Raw genomic sequence first — 18,601 nt, 5'->3', positions numbered from 1 at the left:
ACGAAAAACGGACTGAAATATAAAAACAACAAAACAACCAGTAATACGTTTATACGAGTGGGTTGCCGATTAAACCCATAGAGTATTATATTAAAAAAAACACCTTTTTAAAACCCTCAGGGGTACTAAAATATGCTCTGTTCTAAGTTAGAAAAAGAGCGTAACAAAAACCAAGACGTGACCCACTTAAAAACAGGTAGTTGACCTGGACTTGGGAGCAAAGAACGCCTGACTGGCTCAAGGGGCAGCCAGAGTCACACCCCTCTCCCCCCCCGTTGCTCCACAAGACCTGGTAGGAATAGACATGGGGTAGATGCGAGGCCTACTTCCTTCCAGCCAAGACTCGTTTTGTTCCCCTTCTTAATGTATGTTGTATTGAGGATACGGGAGTCGGGTAAGTATTACTGTTTATGTTGTTTAGTCTGAGAGCCCGTCCAGAGAGGCACTCTTCCTTCGACCACACTGCAACCGTCGCAGCTTGTGTCGGGCGATGTCCAGGTTCTAAAACACAACAAGGACCTTGCGCGTCACACGCTGCAACACAAAGTATTAACGCAATTCTCTACATATGTCCTACAGTTCTTTAACGGAAGGTAACTGAGGGTAGTGGAAGGTAGCGAATAGCAAAGACAGGAAAGCGGTGTTGTCCTGGCTGCGCCCCAACCTGGTCAAAGCTTCACCTATTCTTTTTCATTGTTGTGCCCCTGGGACACATATGCAGCGCAGTTAACTGGTGGGTCAGTCCCAACGCATTGGCAACTCCGGCCCTACTCGTTCTCTTCTGCTATGGTACAATTGGCAGATAGTGGAACTTAGAGGTTTTAGGGCCTCATTACAACCCAGGCGTTAACCATGGCACTATTAGCGCCATGGTTGACGCCGGATGCAAACAGTACAGTACTATAAAATGGTGAATGGCGGAATTACCGCCCCATTCCAAGGTTGGCGGGGCAGTAATTCCCCATTCACCATTGGCCCTTCCCCATTCCCATTCTTGCCACCATAGGGCTCAATGGGAATGGGGAAGGCGGTAATTACGGCACCGCAAATTGCCGTACCGTTATTACCTCCAAGGTCCCTTTGCGGGTCCCTTCCTTAACGGCTGGGAAAAACCAGCCGTTATGGTAGGGACCCGCAAAGGGACCTCGTAATTGGGTGGTAAGGGATTACCGGCACCAGTGCCCTTACCGGTACCGGTAATCCCTTACCGCCTGGGTCGTAATGAGGCCCTAAGTGTCTTACGGATTGAACGTTTGTGCCCAGATTTTAGCTTTTGTCACACTCCTGTGGTGACTTCTTACTTTTGCAGTTCCTAGATCAATGGGGCTCTCCGCCTACCCCACCCATCCTCGTCACCACTGTAATGAGGATCCGGAAGACGGGTAAGTATTACTGTTTATGTTGTTTATTCTGAGAGCCAATCCGGAGACGCACTCTTCCTTCGACCACACTGCAACCGTCACAGCTTGTGTCCCGCGATGTCCAGGTTCTAAAACATAACAAGGACCTTGCTGTCACACGCCGCAAAACAAAGTATTAACGCAATTCTCTACATATGTCCTACAGTTCTTTCACGGAAGGTAACTGAGGGTAGTGGAAGGTAGCGAATAGCAAAGACAGGAAAGCGGTGTTGTCCTGGCTGCGCCCCAACCTGGTCAAAGCTTCACCTATTCTTTTTCATTGTTGTGCCCCTGGGACACATATGCAGCGCAGTTAACTGGTAGGTCAGTCCCAACGCATTGGCAACTCCGGCCCTATTTGTTCTCTTCTGCTATGGTACAATAGTGGAATTTAGGGGTCTTAGGGCCTCATTACGACCCTGGCGCTAAGTGAAAAACGATGGCGGTAAATGGTTACCTCCATCGTTTTCCGCTAGGTCCGATCATGACCCGCTAACTGCGCCAAAGGCGCGCGCACGCGACCTCCCACACCGTACTTAGCGCCAGGGCAGAAAGGTACGCAAATGCCGACCCAAGCGGACAAATACCTAACGCTATCACCCAACCCGTTAAGTATCTTACCGCCATGGTGCTAATTACGCCATCGCGAACCAACCGTAAATGGCTATGTAAAGTGAATGCAGCTGCCACAGGTGCACAGAAACAGCACAGGTGAAGGCAATACAGACTCAGGAAGTACAAAAAGAGCACACCCCACCCCTTCCCACAACCAGTCACACTCCACAATGATACCAATATGACTAGCAATGTTGGGGCTGGAGGACCTGATAGCAATGCAAGTGCTACAACAGCAACAACAACAACAGGCAGCACAGAGGAGACGCAGGAGGAGAAGGAGGGCAAGGCAGGCCCAGCAAGCCCCACCAGCACAGCCAGTGCCACCACGCAGGCAGCCCCCAATCCCACGCATAAGAGCCAATCCATTCAACCTCACTGCTGAGCAGATCCACACCCTGTACCGTTTGGACCGGGACACTATCACCGCCATCGTAGACATGACACACAACGACATCGTCAGCATGTTAGAAACTCCAACCGCCATCCCACCCCGACTGAAGGTAGTGTCTGTACTCCACTTCCTGGCCACAGGCACCTACCAGCACACAGTGGGGCACTTGCATGGCATTTCACAACCATTATTCTCACGAACACTCATCCAAGTGCTCGATGCCCTCCTCAAGCACACAGACAACCACATCTCATTACCACGGACTGCACAGGAGATTGCAAACACCAAATTGGGTTTCCATGCACTAGCCGGCATACCTGGTTGCATTGGTGCCATCGACTGCACCCATGTGGAATTGGTGGTTCCACGTGCCATGGAGGTACCGTACCGCAACCGGAAACAGTTCCACTCAATCAACGTGCAAATGATCTGTAACTCCAACAAGATCATCACACATTGTTGTGCCCGATTCCCCGGATCAACCCATGATTCTATGGTCCTGAGGAACTCCACAATACCACGCTACATGGAGCGACATGCAGGCCCAAGATCCTGGCTACTCGGTGAGTCCAATGTCATGACCATGGAAATGTGAAGTGGGTAGGTGAATGACGTACCAATGCATACTCCACCTGGCTGAAAGGGAGGGGGATGATGCATACTCCACCTGGCTGAAAGGGGGGGTGATGCATACTCCACCTGGCTGAAAGGGGGGGGGGAATGATGCATACTACACCTGGCTGAAAGGGGGGGGAATGATGCATGCTCCACCTGGCTGAAAGGGGAGGGGGAATGATGCATACTCCACCTGGCTGAAAGGGGGGAAATGATGCATACTCCACCTGGCTGAAAGTCGGAGGGGAATGATGCATACTCCACCTGGCTGAAGGGGGGGAATGATGCATACTCCACCTGGCTGAAAGGGGGGGGGGATGATGCATACTCCGACTGGCTGAAAGGGGGGGATGATGCATACTCCAATTGGCTGTGAGTAGCAGAGAGAACGGAGACAGATGATACCCTAAAGCAACCCAAACTCCACCCAACACCAGTAAAGCCAATACCCAATGTATGCAGCCCTACCATGTGAATGAGGTTGTGTCCCAACCATGACACAACCATCTGCAAGTGCATTTTACCAATTCAGACCACATTGTCAACAATGAAATGCACCTACATGCACGTCACCAAACACCATCAACCGATAGGCCTGTGCCCCATAACTGCCCACGAAGGAGGCACATGACGGACAGAAACATCAACACACCATTACACAGACAGCAGGGCCCCCAAAATGTCCCTGTCTACATCAGCATTGCTCACTGGGGTCATGATGAGGCCCACAGCAATGTTGCAATGATGTGCGCATTGCCATCACAGGACATGTGCCAGGCCAACTAATCAAACGGCATGAACGGACACAGTGGATGGGCACTCACAATGCACTCCATCCCTCTGCATACATTGGGTGATGGCATGCAAAACAGGCCATGAGAGCCATGAGCATATACTGGTTGCATTGTGTGAATCAATTAGTGCATGTAGAAGTGAGCCAAAGTAACAGTTGGATGCAAGCCATGGTGGCACATCATGTTCTTGATCAGACGTCATGACTGACACATACATTCTCGCCTACATACAGGTGATGCTGGCTATCCCCTGAAGAGGTGGCTCCTTACACCAGTCCGGAACCCGCAGAACTAGCACGAGGAGGACTTCAACCGTGCACATACACGTACCTGTGTGGTCATAGAGCAGACATTCGGCCTATTGAAGGCACGGTTCCGATGCCTCAGCAGATCTGGTGGGGCACTCCTGTACCGCCATGAGAAGGTGGCAAAGATCGTCATGGCATGTGTCATGCTACACAATATGTGCGTCAGACGGAATGTGCCCCTGCTCCCTGACGCAGAACTGCAACCACCTGACGATGAGGATGAGGAGGGTGCAGATGGGGCGGCACCTCATGGAGGAGGCGATGCACAGGAGGGGCGTGAAATGCGTCAAAATATCATCGACCACTGCTTCTAGCACACACGGCTGGTGTGTATCACATGGAGACTGCACTTGGGGCACTGTGTGTCTCTGGGACATGCACACTGTGGACTGTACACCAATAAAGCACACATATGCAATGAAAATGTCCACACATTTCATTTCGGAAAAGGAAAAAGTGTATTTCAATCATAAATTGTCGTGACACACCCCCTCCCACCTCCCCCCTCCCCCCTGCACACCCCAACACACCCCCTCCCACCTCCCCCCTCCCCCTGCACACCCCAACACACCCCCACCTCCCCCCTCCCCCCTGCACACCCCAACACACCCCCTCCCACCTCCCCCCTCCCACCTGCACACCCCAACACACCCCCTCCCACCTCCCCCCTCACCCCTGCACACCCCAACACACCCCCTCCCACCTCCCCCTCCCCCCTGCACACCCCAACACACCCCATGTAAGTGTCTACAGATGCCTGTGACAGTGGCCACAGGCTGTTACGAGCCCCTTCTCCCGGCCCCCGGTGCACCCCTGGTTGTGGAGCGCAGGTTCCGTCCGGAACGTCGGACGGGGCTGCTCTGTGCAGAACTGGCAGCGGAGAATGTCCTTGCCTGCTCCCGTGCATGCACGTCCTGTAGGGTGTGGGAGAGCTCAGTGAGCACACAACGCAACCCGGCAAGTTCGCCACAAATGTCCCTTGACATGGCCTGCATAGCATCCCTCAGGGTGGCAGTGTTCTGTGCAATTTCGGCCCTTAGGGTCTCCGTGGCCTGTTCAATGGTTGCCCTAGCCCCCACACATTCCGCAGCATGCTCAGTCAGCATCGTGGACAGATGTTGCTGCCATTGTATGATGTCCTCGAGGGACTGCTGCCCCTGCTGGGCCATGCCCAGTGCTGGTGGTGTGATGGAGGGGCTGCTCCCCTCCTGTGGACTGAGAACTGGGCATGGGGTAGAAGGCCACTCCTCTTCCTCTGTGTGCCCCTGTGTGTGATCCTCATGGGGGCTGGCATTTGACAAACAGGGGGAATGTAGAAGGTCAGTGGGGCTTCTGACTTCATGCTCCTCAATGTCAGAGTCTGAACATGCAGCAATTGCAGCTGTTTCACCCATGTTGCTGCTGGCGCAGACCCGGTGCCTTCTATGGCAGGCAATGTTGGTACAGGTGGTGCTGCTGCTGCTGGCCTGCTGCCTACTGGGGTGCTTGCCGGTGGGCCGTCCGGTTTGCTTGCAGTGGATTCTGCTTGTTGTGGGGTCTGCCTCACTGCAGCTGAGGTTGAGGGTGCGGGGATGGTATTCTTGGCCTTCTTGGCTCTTTTCGTCGCAGGGGTGTCCTGGTCCTCAGGGTGTGATTCTGTGCCTGTGGTGGAGCAAAGGAGGGAGGGCGGTATTGATGGGACTGCGGACTTTGGAATCACAATGATTGACATGATTCTGGTCAGTAGATGAGGCAGATTTCAGGCAGGGCCATGCAGGTTGTCTCTTTTTTGTGTGGAATGTGGATGGAGGTATGTGGGTGCCAGCAGTGTATACAGGGTGGAGCTCGCATGTGGCTGTGGGCAGTGTCCAGCTAATGTGTTGCATTTACACTCTAGGGCAACATTGTGCTACACATGAATGGACTGCAGTGACTATGGCATGTCTTGTATGAGGCACCTACCTTCATCGCCTGATGTCGGAACTCCCCTTTCCATCCCTCCGACGCCTTCAATGCCTTCCATGCCAATCGTGGTTGCACATATTTCCTCCCAGGGTTGGAGTTTCAGTGGGTATTCCGAACCTCCACCGGTACCCAGGGCAAGGTTGATGTTCGCAGAGATGACGGTTCTGACCCGTATGCGAAGGTCATCCAAACGCTTCCTGCACTGCTTTGGGGTGCGGGGTACGGTCCCCCACCGCGCTGACGCGCTCGGCCACCAGGGCCCATATGGCCTTCTTTTTTGCTATCGCCGGCCTGGTCATTTCCAGCGAGAAAATGACAGCTGCATTGTCTTGCAGGGTCTCCGCAAGCATGCAGAGTTCCTCCCGGGTAAATCTTTCCTGGCGCTGGCGGTCACATGCCTTCTTAACAACTTTAGGCATTTTTGGGTGGTTGAATGGGTGGGTGATGGGTTGGGACAGGTGTCAGGGTTGGATCTGGTGTTGTTCGGAAGGATGGCAATGGATTGTGTTTTTAAAGATGGGCGACGTGCTGTTTCCCGTTCCGCTGCGATGACGCTATTTCCGGTTCTGCTTTTTACGGTGACCGCTAATTGCGGCCACCGCTAATTACGGTGGCCGTTACTTGCGGTGGCGGAAGTGCACCTTGCTCGCCCTACGATGCCGGTAGGGTCCCTTTCCGCCATGGCGTTATTTACATTACCGCCATGGCGTAATGCTCGTGCACGATGGGCCGTAATGTGGCGCTCTTTACGCCATCGGCCCACGGCGTAAACGCTCATTACGCCATGGCGGTAATGTCGGCTGATTACCGCCTGGGTCGTAATGAGGCCCTTAGTGTCTTACGGATTGAACTTTTGTGCTCAGATTTTAGCTTTTGTCACACTCCTGTGGTGACTTCTTACTTTCGCAGTTCCTAGATCAGTGGGGCTCTCCGCCTACCCCACTCAGCGCAAACACCATTCAGTGCCAACACCGAGCCCTTGCACGCTGCAGGCTTTCACCGCTCCGGATTGTAAATATGAGGGGGGGGCATGACCACAAGTATGAAGAGCAAGAAAATCCTCCAGGGGCTCTCACCATGCAGCCGCACACACCACGCCTTTGCACGCCGCGGGCAGTTGCCATCTTGTTTTATGAGATGAGAGTTCTAAAAGTCATTAATATCTATGACCCTCCTCACCCTATCCCAGGGCGAGAGCACACAGACGCTCTACAACTGTATAGCTATGTTTTGGTATTGACATTTCAGAATGATAACACCAAGGGGTTGATTTTGATGGGAAGGGATTTAAACACCAAATATTGTAATCATGGAATGGTTAAGGGTGAACCTTTGTTACGGACTGTAATTAGGAGGAGCAGTGAAAAAGTATAAAAGCATAATCTTTTATGTTGTTTTCTAATCTTTTATGTTGTTTTCTAATCTTTTATGTTGTTTCCTGTTTCTTGTTCGGTAAAAATAGCTAAAGGTTTTCTTGTTTAAACCAAAGAGCTAAATAAAAAAATTAAAAAATAAATATATATATATAGATCAGCACGAGGATGGGTAGAATTCTATCATGACCTTGATCTATACAGGACCAACGGTCAAGTTAAGGGAGATATCCCGGCTGTTGTAAACTGGTGCTGTGGTCCTTCATCCTCTACCAAACAATATTTGTGTACAAAGGACAAATTGTTCAGTTCCTTGGTTACCTTGAAAGTGGCACCCAAAGAGTATAGTGATCATGCCATGTTGAGATTATCAGTAGATACTGAAGTGCTAGTTAATATATTATTTGATCGTGTGGGTGCAGTTCAGATCAAGCCTGGAAAAAACAGATGTGGATGGTCTTACTGTTATTCAAATGCCATAGCTGAACACATGCATATGGTGGAGGATGAATATTAGTTCTGTATGACCCCTGATGCAGTGGTGGAGTGGGTAACAGGAATTACAGCCAGATTGCTTCCTATGGGCAGTTGTAAATTCACTGCACCAGGCTCAAGAGATCACACAGACCCTTTGACCAAAGGATTAGAGATAAGAAAATACAGTTTACACAGCAAAGGAGAAGATTAACAAGAAGCATGATTGACATAGTAAGGAAAAACGCAGAATTAAAATGATGAATATTCAATACAGAATGCCTCCTGTTGTAAGAGAGCAGGGCAAGATATGAATACAGCCCTGAATGAAGGGAATTATATAAAAAAATTATGGGCTATATTCAACTGCTCTAAATGGGAGGATCCCGCTGTCTTGATTAATGGGATTAATGAGGATACCTGGTGTAGGTTTTTAATCGAGAAATTCAAAGCTGACACACAACCCATGATAGTAGCGGGAAGCTTTGCAGTAAGTATTTATCATGAAGGAATAGAAGAGGTGATTAAAGGTTTGAAGCAGTTGTGCGGCCTTGGCCCTGGTGGAGTCTAATGTTGTTATGAAAGCAAATCCTAAGATATAGGCTGACATCATTGTCACATTGTTTAACAACTTTGTGAGCAAGATGATGGTCCCTGACTCTTGCAGAATGGCCTGTTGTATACCTGTTGATAAAAAAGGTCTAAGAACTAGAAGCTCCTATCCCTATTGGATGGGATGAGTAATATCTTCTCAGCTTCTATATTAGGAGGACTTAATAACTTGGTGAAGATCAGTCAGACTTTGAGTCCATTACAATTAGGATTCAGAAAATGATTGTCCAAGAAATATAATCTTCTCATTCTAAATACATTTATTCAGCAGGCCAGACTTCAGGATGCTCCCCTGCTGTATGCCCTCTTTGTAGATTTCTCTGCACCGTTTGACTCAATTGATAGAACTAAATTGTGGATCAAGCTGTCACAGATGGAGGTTCCAGAGGGTTTGATGGGACCCTGTAGACTTTTGCACCAGAATAATAAGGCCAGAGTAAGGTTGAATGGCAAGGGGACATTGTCAGTTGTGGTCGATATGAAAAGGTGGGTCAGACAGGGCTGCATACTGGCTCCCATTCTCTTCAACCACTATTTGGCAAATGTGGGAGGGCTTGTGAAATCTAGGGTGTCCTACCCTCCTAGAATGTGGTACACTGAAGTAAGGGGCTAGCCTATGCGGACATTGTCATCAGCTTCGATTGCAGAGTGCACCGGTGATGCTGGATTATGCTAATACTAACAGTTTGACAGACAAAATGGCCAAGACATCATCAGATTTGATAAATCTAACAGTAAAATATGGGATATTGAAACTCTGGAAGGCCGTATTGAAAGGGTGGACATCTATGTTTACTTGGGGTAACATATTGGAGCTGATAGGGGTGAGAAAAAGTTACTGAAAAAAAAGAAGAGTGAAAGCAATTTCTACTTTGATTATGATCAAGCAGTTTGCTAAAAGGAGTGCCGGCTATACTCTGATAGGCATCATTTGATTACATCGGCAGAACTTGGCTGCAGCAATGATATATGCATTGGAGTCCTTATATGCCAATCTCAACATCTGGGATGACACATTTGAGGGCTTCCTGTGATTTAGAATTTTAGGAATAACAAATGCTACACCTATTGACGTTACTAGAATTGAGGTGGGTTTGACTTTGTTGGCAGTCTTGGCCAAGATCAGGAAAGGAAACTAGTATATTAAAATAATGACTGCTGATGACCATTTGGTATTGATCAAGATCAGAAAAGCTATGCTGTATGATCATTGTTGTCTAACAAATGATTTCTATTAAATCATTATAGCCTGAATGGATTCACAGCCAGGGAGCACTACTGAGCTCCATAAAACAAAAGTGCAGTGAAATGGGATTGAAAAAATAATCACAATCAAGTAGGGGAACCCAAATCCCTTAGTACATCTGCATGGTTGTGCTTCCAATTCATGAAGCCTCAGCAACAGTTTCCCCGCCCACAGACTTAGAATAACATTTATGCTGAGGAGATTAAACAAACTAAATGTGCTGGCAGTAACGGGTGCTTGGATAGGTATGCTGAGAGATAAACATACCTAAAGGCTGTTTGGTGATGTAATTAAAGTAGAGACGATTAGACAATGTCTTACCTCCTGTAATGCATTACCAAAGACATACATGCTGTATCACGGGAAATATGGTGAGGAAAAATTCCTGACATTAAGAAAGAATAATTTTGGCTATGGTGATGTAGAGGAGCGGATATACACATCTGCAGGAGATCCTACCCCCTACCTCCACTGGATTGGAGATATGAGACCATGCCTCGTCTAACACCAGCTATTGTACCAATACTGCAGCGTTTACCACCCGCTTGTGCACAACTTCCCCCTATCATAGAACAAATGACAGGAAGACACTGAATGCAATAGCAGCAAAACAGTACAATGCCAAGGATCATCATTAGACCTGCGAAGATTTTCCATCCCCAAATCGTAACAATCCCAGAACCATGTGCCAGTATTACAGTTTCCCTCTGGAACATGTACTTCAGTACTTAAGGTGTGCAATTTCTTAATTGCCTTAAATATGGTGGGGGAGGAAAAGGGTACAAAAGCACAACACTCAGATCCCACCGTTTTGCATAACCCACCACGCCCATCCTATTTTGAAGAGCCACTTTTCTAATAGCCTTTTGCTCTAGTGTCATGTTGCATAGGATGTCAGTGGTTTCATTGATGGTGTTCTCTAAAACCCTTGCCAATGTTCTAATATCTCGGGAGTTTATTATCTGTCCCGCCCGAAAATGACACAAAGGATTTAGCAACGTCACCCAGAATATGTGAGGAAGTGTCACCATCCTCATTCTGCCTGTGACGAGTTCTAGAGACTTCAGCAGTGGTGGCGACATATAGACCTGGTAACAGTATACCTAAATAACAGGTACTCTCCCAATCTCTTGGCAACCATGGACATGCCTCATTACCTCAAACAAAGTAAAGGGGATCTCCTTTAGATAGAGGACTTTCTTCACTAGTTAGCACAGCAACGTTCGTACATCCCTCAAATGTACCCATTGGTTGGGAACCCTCTCTTTGTATGCAAAATTGAACAGTGTTTGGACTAAGGTTAACAGTTTTGGAAGGAGGCATGGCATCCCTATTACCTATGGGAGCCATGTTAAAGGTAATCATTGATTGGAAAGGTCTGGAGAGTCTATCAGAAGGCCTAATGGAAGCAACATTTAGCTTGCTCCTATTTGCAAACAGAGACATCCTAGAGGTGCTAAAACTCGTTTTTCAAATTCATTGAGATTAGTCCCATCAAAATACCCAGTGATACTATTGTTCCATCGGCCAAAGAATCATGCCCTAAGTGAAGTGTAACATGTAGTAGTTAGAGGGAGAGGATTTATATACCAGCCCAATCCCTTTTCCCCATGTTGTGGCAGATGTGAACATATTCAGCAATTGGTCTTATTCAGTACGGCATGGGTTGCGTTCATTATCATCAAGAGAGTGTTGTTATGATAACTCCCTCTATGTTGGAGGTCTCGAGGACGAAGAGTGTGCAAATGCACATACCGTGGAGACACAGTGGAGACACTTGCAATTGACAATCAAACATCAAGTGGATGTGTACGTTCCAGATACCAAAACTCGAATGTCAATGCTATTATAATACAAGCTATTATTGTGATCAGTATCCATCTGGTCCTCTTGGACCATGACCCTCAATGGGCAGACTCATTATCAGTAAAATGATCAAGATCCTTTTTAGTACGAGTGGCCTCTAAAATAGGCATAGTTTCTCAAGGTCCATTAAGAAGCCTCACTGTTAGGCTTTTTTAGTTCATCCGTGGGTGGCACTTGACCACGTGGCCCATCTTGATTGAAGGTCACTTTGCCGGTACCTGCCTCTTATTGTATGCAGCAGAGGAATGACGAGGGAATGGTTCAACTGAGATTTCTTGTGGGTTTCTTGTGGGAACAGAATCCTAGCTGTACTTTCCTATTCTATAACATTAATGTAATGTCAGCAAACTCTAAATCTATATCCTGTTCTGTGGTCACAGATTGTACCTTACAAAACAGCTATTGAATGATCGGTGAACAAAGCCTCATTGTTTTCTGAAGAAGATGAAGAAGCAGAAACAAGATAGATCGATGGTGAAGAAGAAAATTAAGAAACAGCAATCTCCCCAGGCCCCATGGGCTCAGGAAGGACTTTCGTGACACCCTCGGTGTCGATCAAAGCAGGCTTGTTGTGAGCGTCAGGATCATCAATTCCCTTCTCCTCCCCTTCCACATAGGGCAGTGGAAAAGGAATCCTTTTCACATGTGTCGCGTGGATCCAGTGTTTCATTCCGGTCACTTGTACTGCGGTTTGCATAGCCAAAAGGATCTGGTGTGGTCCTTTCCAACGAGGTACAAGGGAGGTGCCCGTCTCAAAATTCTTCAGCAGGACCCACTGACCAGGTCAGAGTCGATGACCTGGACCCTTGTATTTTACAGGGAGGGTTGCTCCTACCTGTTGGTGAATCAAATGCAAGTTTTGAGTCAACTGATCACAATAGTCAGACAAAAGTGGGTACTCAATTTCTTTCAACTGCTTGGGCCTCGGTGCATTCTATACATTGGCTGGTTTCCCCATGACAATCTCATAGGGGGAGAGCCCTGTCTTTGATTGTGTGGTCGTCTGCATTGATAGAAAGGCTATTGGCAAAGCATCAGGCCATTTCAGATTGCCATGCGCACACACCTTGGCCATTTAGTTCTTTAGGATTCCATTATGGCATTCCACAAGAACAGCACTCTGAGCATGTCTGGCCAAATGGAACCGTTTATCAATCTGTAATCCCGCACATACTTGCAGGATGACAGCAGCAATAAAATGTGGACCATCATCAGGCCGAATTACTCTCAGCAAATCAAAACTAGGGTAATATTCCTTAAGCATGGTCTTTGTCATTGACATTGCTGTGGCATCTTTCATTGGGAACGCCTCAACCCATGTGCTAAAGGCACAGATCACAACTAGGACATATTTATAGTTTTGACAACGTTCCATCTCAATGAAATCAAAATGGATTACCTCAGAAGGCATGGAGGGGGGATCAAAACTGCCCTTCAGTGTCGGTGTTCCCATCCCACTGTTATGTTGCAAGCATATCATGCAACTCTGGACCAGACGTTCAGCAGTTTTCTGGATATTAGTGTTATATCAGATGGGATCTAACTGTTGGCAAATCTTTTTGCACACATGTGTGTTGGGCCATGAGCTATGGTGACCATAGCAGTGACATAGGCATTGGGTAGCAACCAACTTTGCTTCTCATTATCCATTCAACAACCCTCATCATCTAGACCCGCTGGACCCTGATCCCACTGTATGATTTCTTCTGGGGTAGCTTCAGCATGAATTTCTATTATACAGCTAATCTCTTTGTCCATCATACAAGTAACAGTAACCCATCTTGTTGGATCGAGCACGTACATCTTTGAGTGCAAATCAATAGCAGTCTGCATGGCTATTCTGTCAGCAAAAGTGTTCCCTTTTCCTACATCGTCCGTCACTTTCTGGTGTGTGGCACACTTCATTATTGCTAGTTGCATAGAAAGCGCAAGTGCTGACAGCAACCAGACTATCATCATGTGATGTTGAATTTTTGTTCCATTTGAGGTCAAGAATCCTCTCTCAGCCCATAGTCAAACAAAATTATGAACCACCCCAAATGCGTACCGGCTATCTGTATATATATTTACACTAAGCCCTTCAGAAATTTCACAAGCTCTGATTAGTGCAAAAATCTCTGCGGCCTGCACATAATTATGCAGAATTTGTTTAGTCTCTACAATAGTTCTTCACGTGGTGATTGCATAAACAGCGGTGGATGTACGATCTGGAAGTTTAAAACAGGAGCCATCACAAAATAGATCCCCTTGCAGATTTTTTAAGGGTGTATCAATTAAATGAATTCTGCCCTTTGTTTCTTGTTCTGTAATAAGGAGGCAATCACGTGACATTTCGTCACTGCAATTCTTCTCTTGTGGAGAAGGCAATAGTTCAGCCGGATTCAATGAACAACATCTCTTAATTTGGATATGCGGAGCAAATACAATCAGCTTGTATCTTGTTAATCGGGATGATGTGAGATATTATGTCTGTGTTGTGTTTAATAGAACGTCTACTGAGTGGGCTACCATTACGGTTAAAGAATGAACTAAAACCATACCCTCACTTTGTTTCACGGATGCAGCAGCAGCAGCAGCTACAGCTCTCAAACATCTCGGCAAAGCGCATGCAACAGGGTCTAATGTGGAAGAAAAATAGCTGCACAACCAATTCTTGCCCCCATGTTCCTTTGTCAAAACAGCCAAAGCACATCCATCACATTCAATCACATACAAACCAAAGCCTTTTTTCGTAAGTTGGTGTGCTCAAAACTGGTGCTGAACACAACGCAGCCTTAAGCACATCAAAAGCATTCTGGAAATCCATGTTCCACGGTAAAGGCAAAGAAATGTCCTTCTTTGTCAGTGCCAACATAGGTTTTATCAACAAAGAAAAATGTGGGATCCACTGTCTACAATATGAGGCCATGCCTATTAAAGCTCTGACCTCGTTCTGTGTATTTGGAACAGGTATATAAGAGATGCTTTGTATACATTCAGCTGTCAGTCTTCTTCCCTCCTTCGACAGGAGATAGCTCAAATAGGCGACCTCCTGTCGACAATACGGAAACCTCTTCAACAATGCCTTATGCCCATGTTCTGCTAAATGAATAAGCAGCAACACTGTGCCTTCTTTGCAAGCAACTTCAGAATAGAGCAGCTAGAAATAGATCATCACCATATTGCAACAATGTGCAAGTGGAAGGTAACTCAAGCATATCAAGCTGTTCTTTCAATGCTCTACTATAGATGCTTAGACTCTCAGTGTACCCTTGTGGCACATGGGTGAATGTGAACGAGCATTCCCTTAGGGTGAACGCAAACAAATATCTGCTATCAACATGCACAGGGATACTAAAGAAAGTGTTTTTTAAATCCACAACACTAAAATGTGTAGCTGTGGCTGGAATCATAGTCAGAATTGTGGTAACATCAGGCACAATTGGAAACTGTGGAGCGACGACCTTATTAATTGGGCATAAATCAATAATAAAACGAGAAGGAATCTCATTATCTCCTTTCTTGTAAACTGGCAAAATCGGACTATTACACACACTTCCTGCAATTTCCTCAATTACACCTCGGTGTACGAAATCAGAAATAATACTCTTCAAAGCCTGTTCACCTTCAACCGAAATCTTATACTGTGGAATATGCAGCAATTTAACTCCTGGTTTCAACACAATTTTAACGGGTTCCATTTGTAAAATTCCAATGTCATTATCATTAACAACCCATTAACATGTCGGAACCTTATTCAATTCAATTGGTAAAGGCATAGACAAAAATTGTGGAATGGAAGTTTGTTGGGGCGAAATCGTTAAATACACTCCATCTTGAGAACAGTAAATCACAGCATTCAATTCCTTTAATAAATTCAATTGCAACACATTTTCACCACAATTTGTCATCAATAGAAATGGACAAGAATCAGTGAATGGTCCCAGTGAAATTGGTACTGACCGAGAGACCAGACTAACCACTGGCGTACCAGAGAACCCTACAGAAATGTTGTTCTGCCCTGACAGTGGAATATCTGGAACCCGTGAATCATCAATAGAACACTTCTGTGCTCCTGTATTTATCAAAAAGAGATGCTCCCTATTACCCAACTTCATTTCAACATAGGGCCCTTTCTGATCTACGGAAATAGGTATCAGTTCCAGACCCTGCTTTGGGCTGTCCTAACGGAACAGTATATCGTCAGATCCAAAATCCTCAGAAAATAGACATTCAAAGAATTATCAAAAATATTCCCACTAGTAACACTCTGTTGCTGACTACCTTGTGATGGTGTCTGTTGATTCTGTGCCAACTGACTTCTACCAGGACCCCCTATCCCAGGACGGCCTCTGGATCGTCTACCCATGGCACCATATGTGCTATTCGATCTCTGCTGAAGGATCGGGCATTGTGCTCGCCAATTACCCTCCCGTCTAAAATACGCACACTGGTTCATATGTACAGGACCCAGTTGCGCAACAACATGTGGTGTAAATTGGCCTCTAAACTGTGTATTCCCACCTCTTGCTCCTCTAGCTATTTGCTGCAATAATACTCTAGTTTTCAGATCTCCCTTCTTATTTTCCACCTTCTCCTTCTCTGTATTAACCCATGTGTAACACTTCAGATTGTGATTTCGCTTGTCATGCACTCGCAGAATTCATGATCGGTGATTGGATTTCAGGCAATAATCCATGCACAAACTTATCAATGAGCAGCCTCTTTCCTGGCTTTGTACTTAAGTATTGACCACTAAAATCCGAAAATACATGCTCAAATCTGTTAAAATACTTGGTTGCCCCCTCTGACTTAAACTGCATGCAAGCCGTAAGCTTATCCCATTTGATTCTTTTTTCAGGAGCCAGAGTTTTCAATTTTGTCACTATACTATCTGGCAACATCAGTATCACCTGTGGCGTTTTCTCATCGGCATTCCTTTCTGCATCTACTCGTACTAAGGCATCCCATGTATCACCCATCCCCGCCTGATCGTCTACAGTTCTAATCTGCTTCCACAAATCAGCAGGAAGGATCACGGGAAACAATAAATCTATATTACCCAGCATGAAAACTGAGGAATGCAAAACAGATTCAATTTCTTTATAAAATCCTGTTGGATTCTTCCTAATATCTGGAATTCATTGCCTAATGGTATTAACTTCCTGTCTAGAAAATAGGACATGGACAAACTGTGAGACACAATGTGCTTCAATAGTAGTGGCAGTTGTTCCTGCTGCAGCATTAGCTGGAATTTCTACTTTTGGAACAAATGTCGGCGGATCCTCCCTCATCGGCAATTGTAAATTAGGCATACCTGAACGTCTATTAAGCAACAGGGCTAAATCAAGGGACAAAGTAGCCAAAGCAGCATCGGGCAAAAATGCTCTTTCATAAATAACCATTAAATCTGCAGAACAACATTCCTTTCTCTTCATAAATTCATCTTGTAGATACTCTACCATCACATGTAACACTTTCCTTTGTATTGCCAGAGCATACTGACTAAGCGTGTCATGCACTTCAATAGTGGATAAATTGAAACATCCAAAATCCATCTAAGCGTGTCTCTTGTGCAACGCGCATTTCTTCACTCATTGGTTTCAATGGAGGAAGAAATTGCTTCTCCACATACGAAGCTTGCGGTTCATTACCTTACATTTAATCTTTCTGTAATCAGTCTAGCTCCCTTTTAAACTCAAATACCTTCTCTACATGCTCAGATACTTTCTCCGCAGTGTCCCTTGAGCGGTAAAGGACATTCAAATCCTTCAACCCCTTTGGGACATTCATGTCCATAAAATCACTCCCTATATCAACTAAATATGTTCCCATCCGTTCTATCAAAATACCCTGTTCTGGAATACCCCCTTGGTCAGAAATCACAACTAAAACAGCCGATTCATCACCCTCTTCTATGTACTTTTTAGCCCACGTGTACAATTCTCTCTTTTTGCCTTTAGATAATGTGCCACGAGTCACTATTCTTGGATCAGCTCCCGCCCCTTCAACCACTACAGGTGGAGCAGAACCACCTGGCAAAGAGTCAATAGATAGCATAGGTAATACTGCTGGCGGTGCAGACGGAACTATGGGGACGGCACCTGTCGGCAAGGGTGCAGGTGCAGGAGGGGGAACAACAAAGGGAGGAAGAGGAACAACAATGGGAAGAGGAGGTGGTGCAGTTGAAACAGTTCTACGTTCATTCAATAATTTATTAAGTAACTCATCTGATATATGAAAATCCTGAGAGGGATATATCATTTGCAGATTGTAGTAATCTGCTTTCAGGTTAGGTGGGTGTGTGACATCACCTACTTGGAATGTTTAGGTAGAATGTTGGTGTGAGGTTCTGTGAGTGATGGTTGGAAGTGAGAGTGAGAAGAGTGAGCTGAGAAGATGGGTGTGGGGGTGAGCCCGGTGTTTCCCTTGTCATCTTGTGTCCCCTACCATCCCTGTGTCTTGAGGAAGAGTACTGGACATGGACAATAAAGGAACCTGTAACTTACCTGAAGTACTGGAGGTCCACTTTGTTACACTGGCGACGAGGATGGGATGGTAGGTGGATCTGGCGCTGCTGGGGGGGGTGCAGCCTTCCGAAACACCGCCCCCGTGATTCCCCCCACACCCAGGTGGGCCTGCACTTGTTGGCCTGTGGAGTCCCTTGTAAGGAGTGTGGCGCTTCGCATGGCCAGGACAGCGCCGCATATGACAGCATTGACTGTCCTGCTTTACGGTGGCGGCGTCGTCTAGTGAGCCGTTATTGGCCAGCGCTCCCCTGCTCTCTTGGGGTTGAGCGCTGTTTCCGCGCTTCCATTGCATCTGGCGTTGGAGTCCCGGAGGAGCCTGTGGCCGTGTGTTTGTCGCCGCTCACTCGGTTAGGAGTGCGACCCTGCTGTACAGTCGTCGGCAGCGGAGAAGGAGCGTTTTACACTCCGGCTGGAGGAGGCCCTGCCCGTAGTACGGTGGTCGCTGGACAGT

The sequence above is a fragment of the Ambystoma mexicanum genome, chromosome 3p (genome assembly GCF_040938575.1).
Source record: "Ambystoma mexicanum isolate Mex_15411 chromosome 3p, UKY_AmexF1_1, whole genome shotgun sequence".
Lineage (NCBI taxonomy): Eukaryota > Metazoa > Chordata > Amphibia > Caudata > Ambystomatidae > Ambystoma > Ambystoma mexicanum.
The sequence above is the reverse complement of the archived record's forward strand: the minus strand, read 5'-3'. Positions refer to the sequence as shown.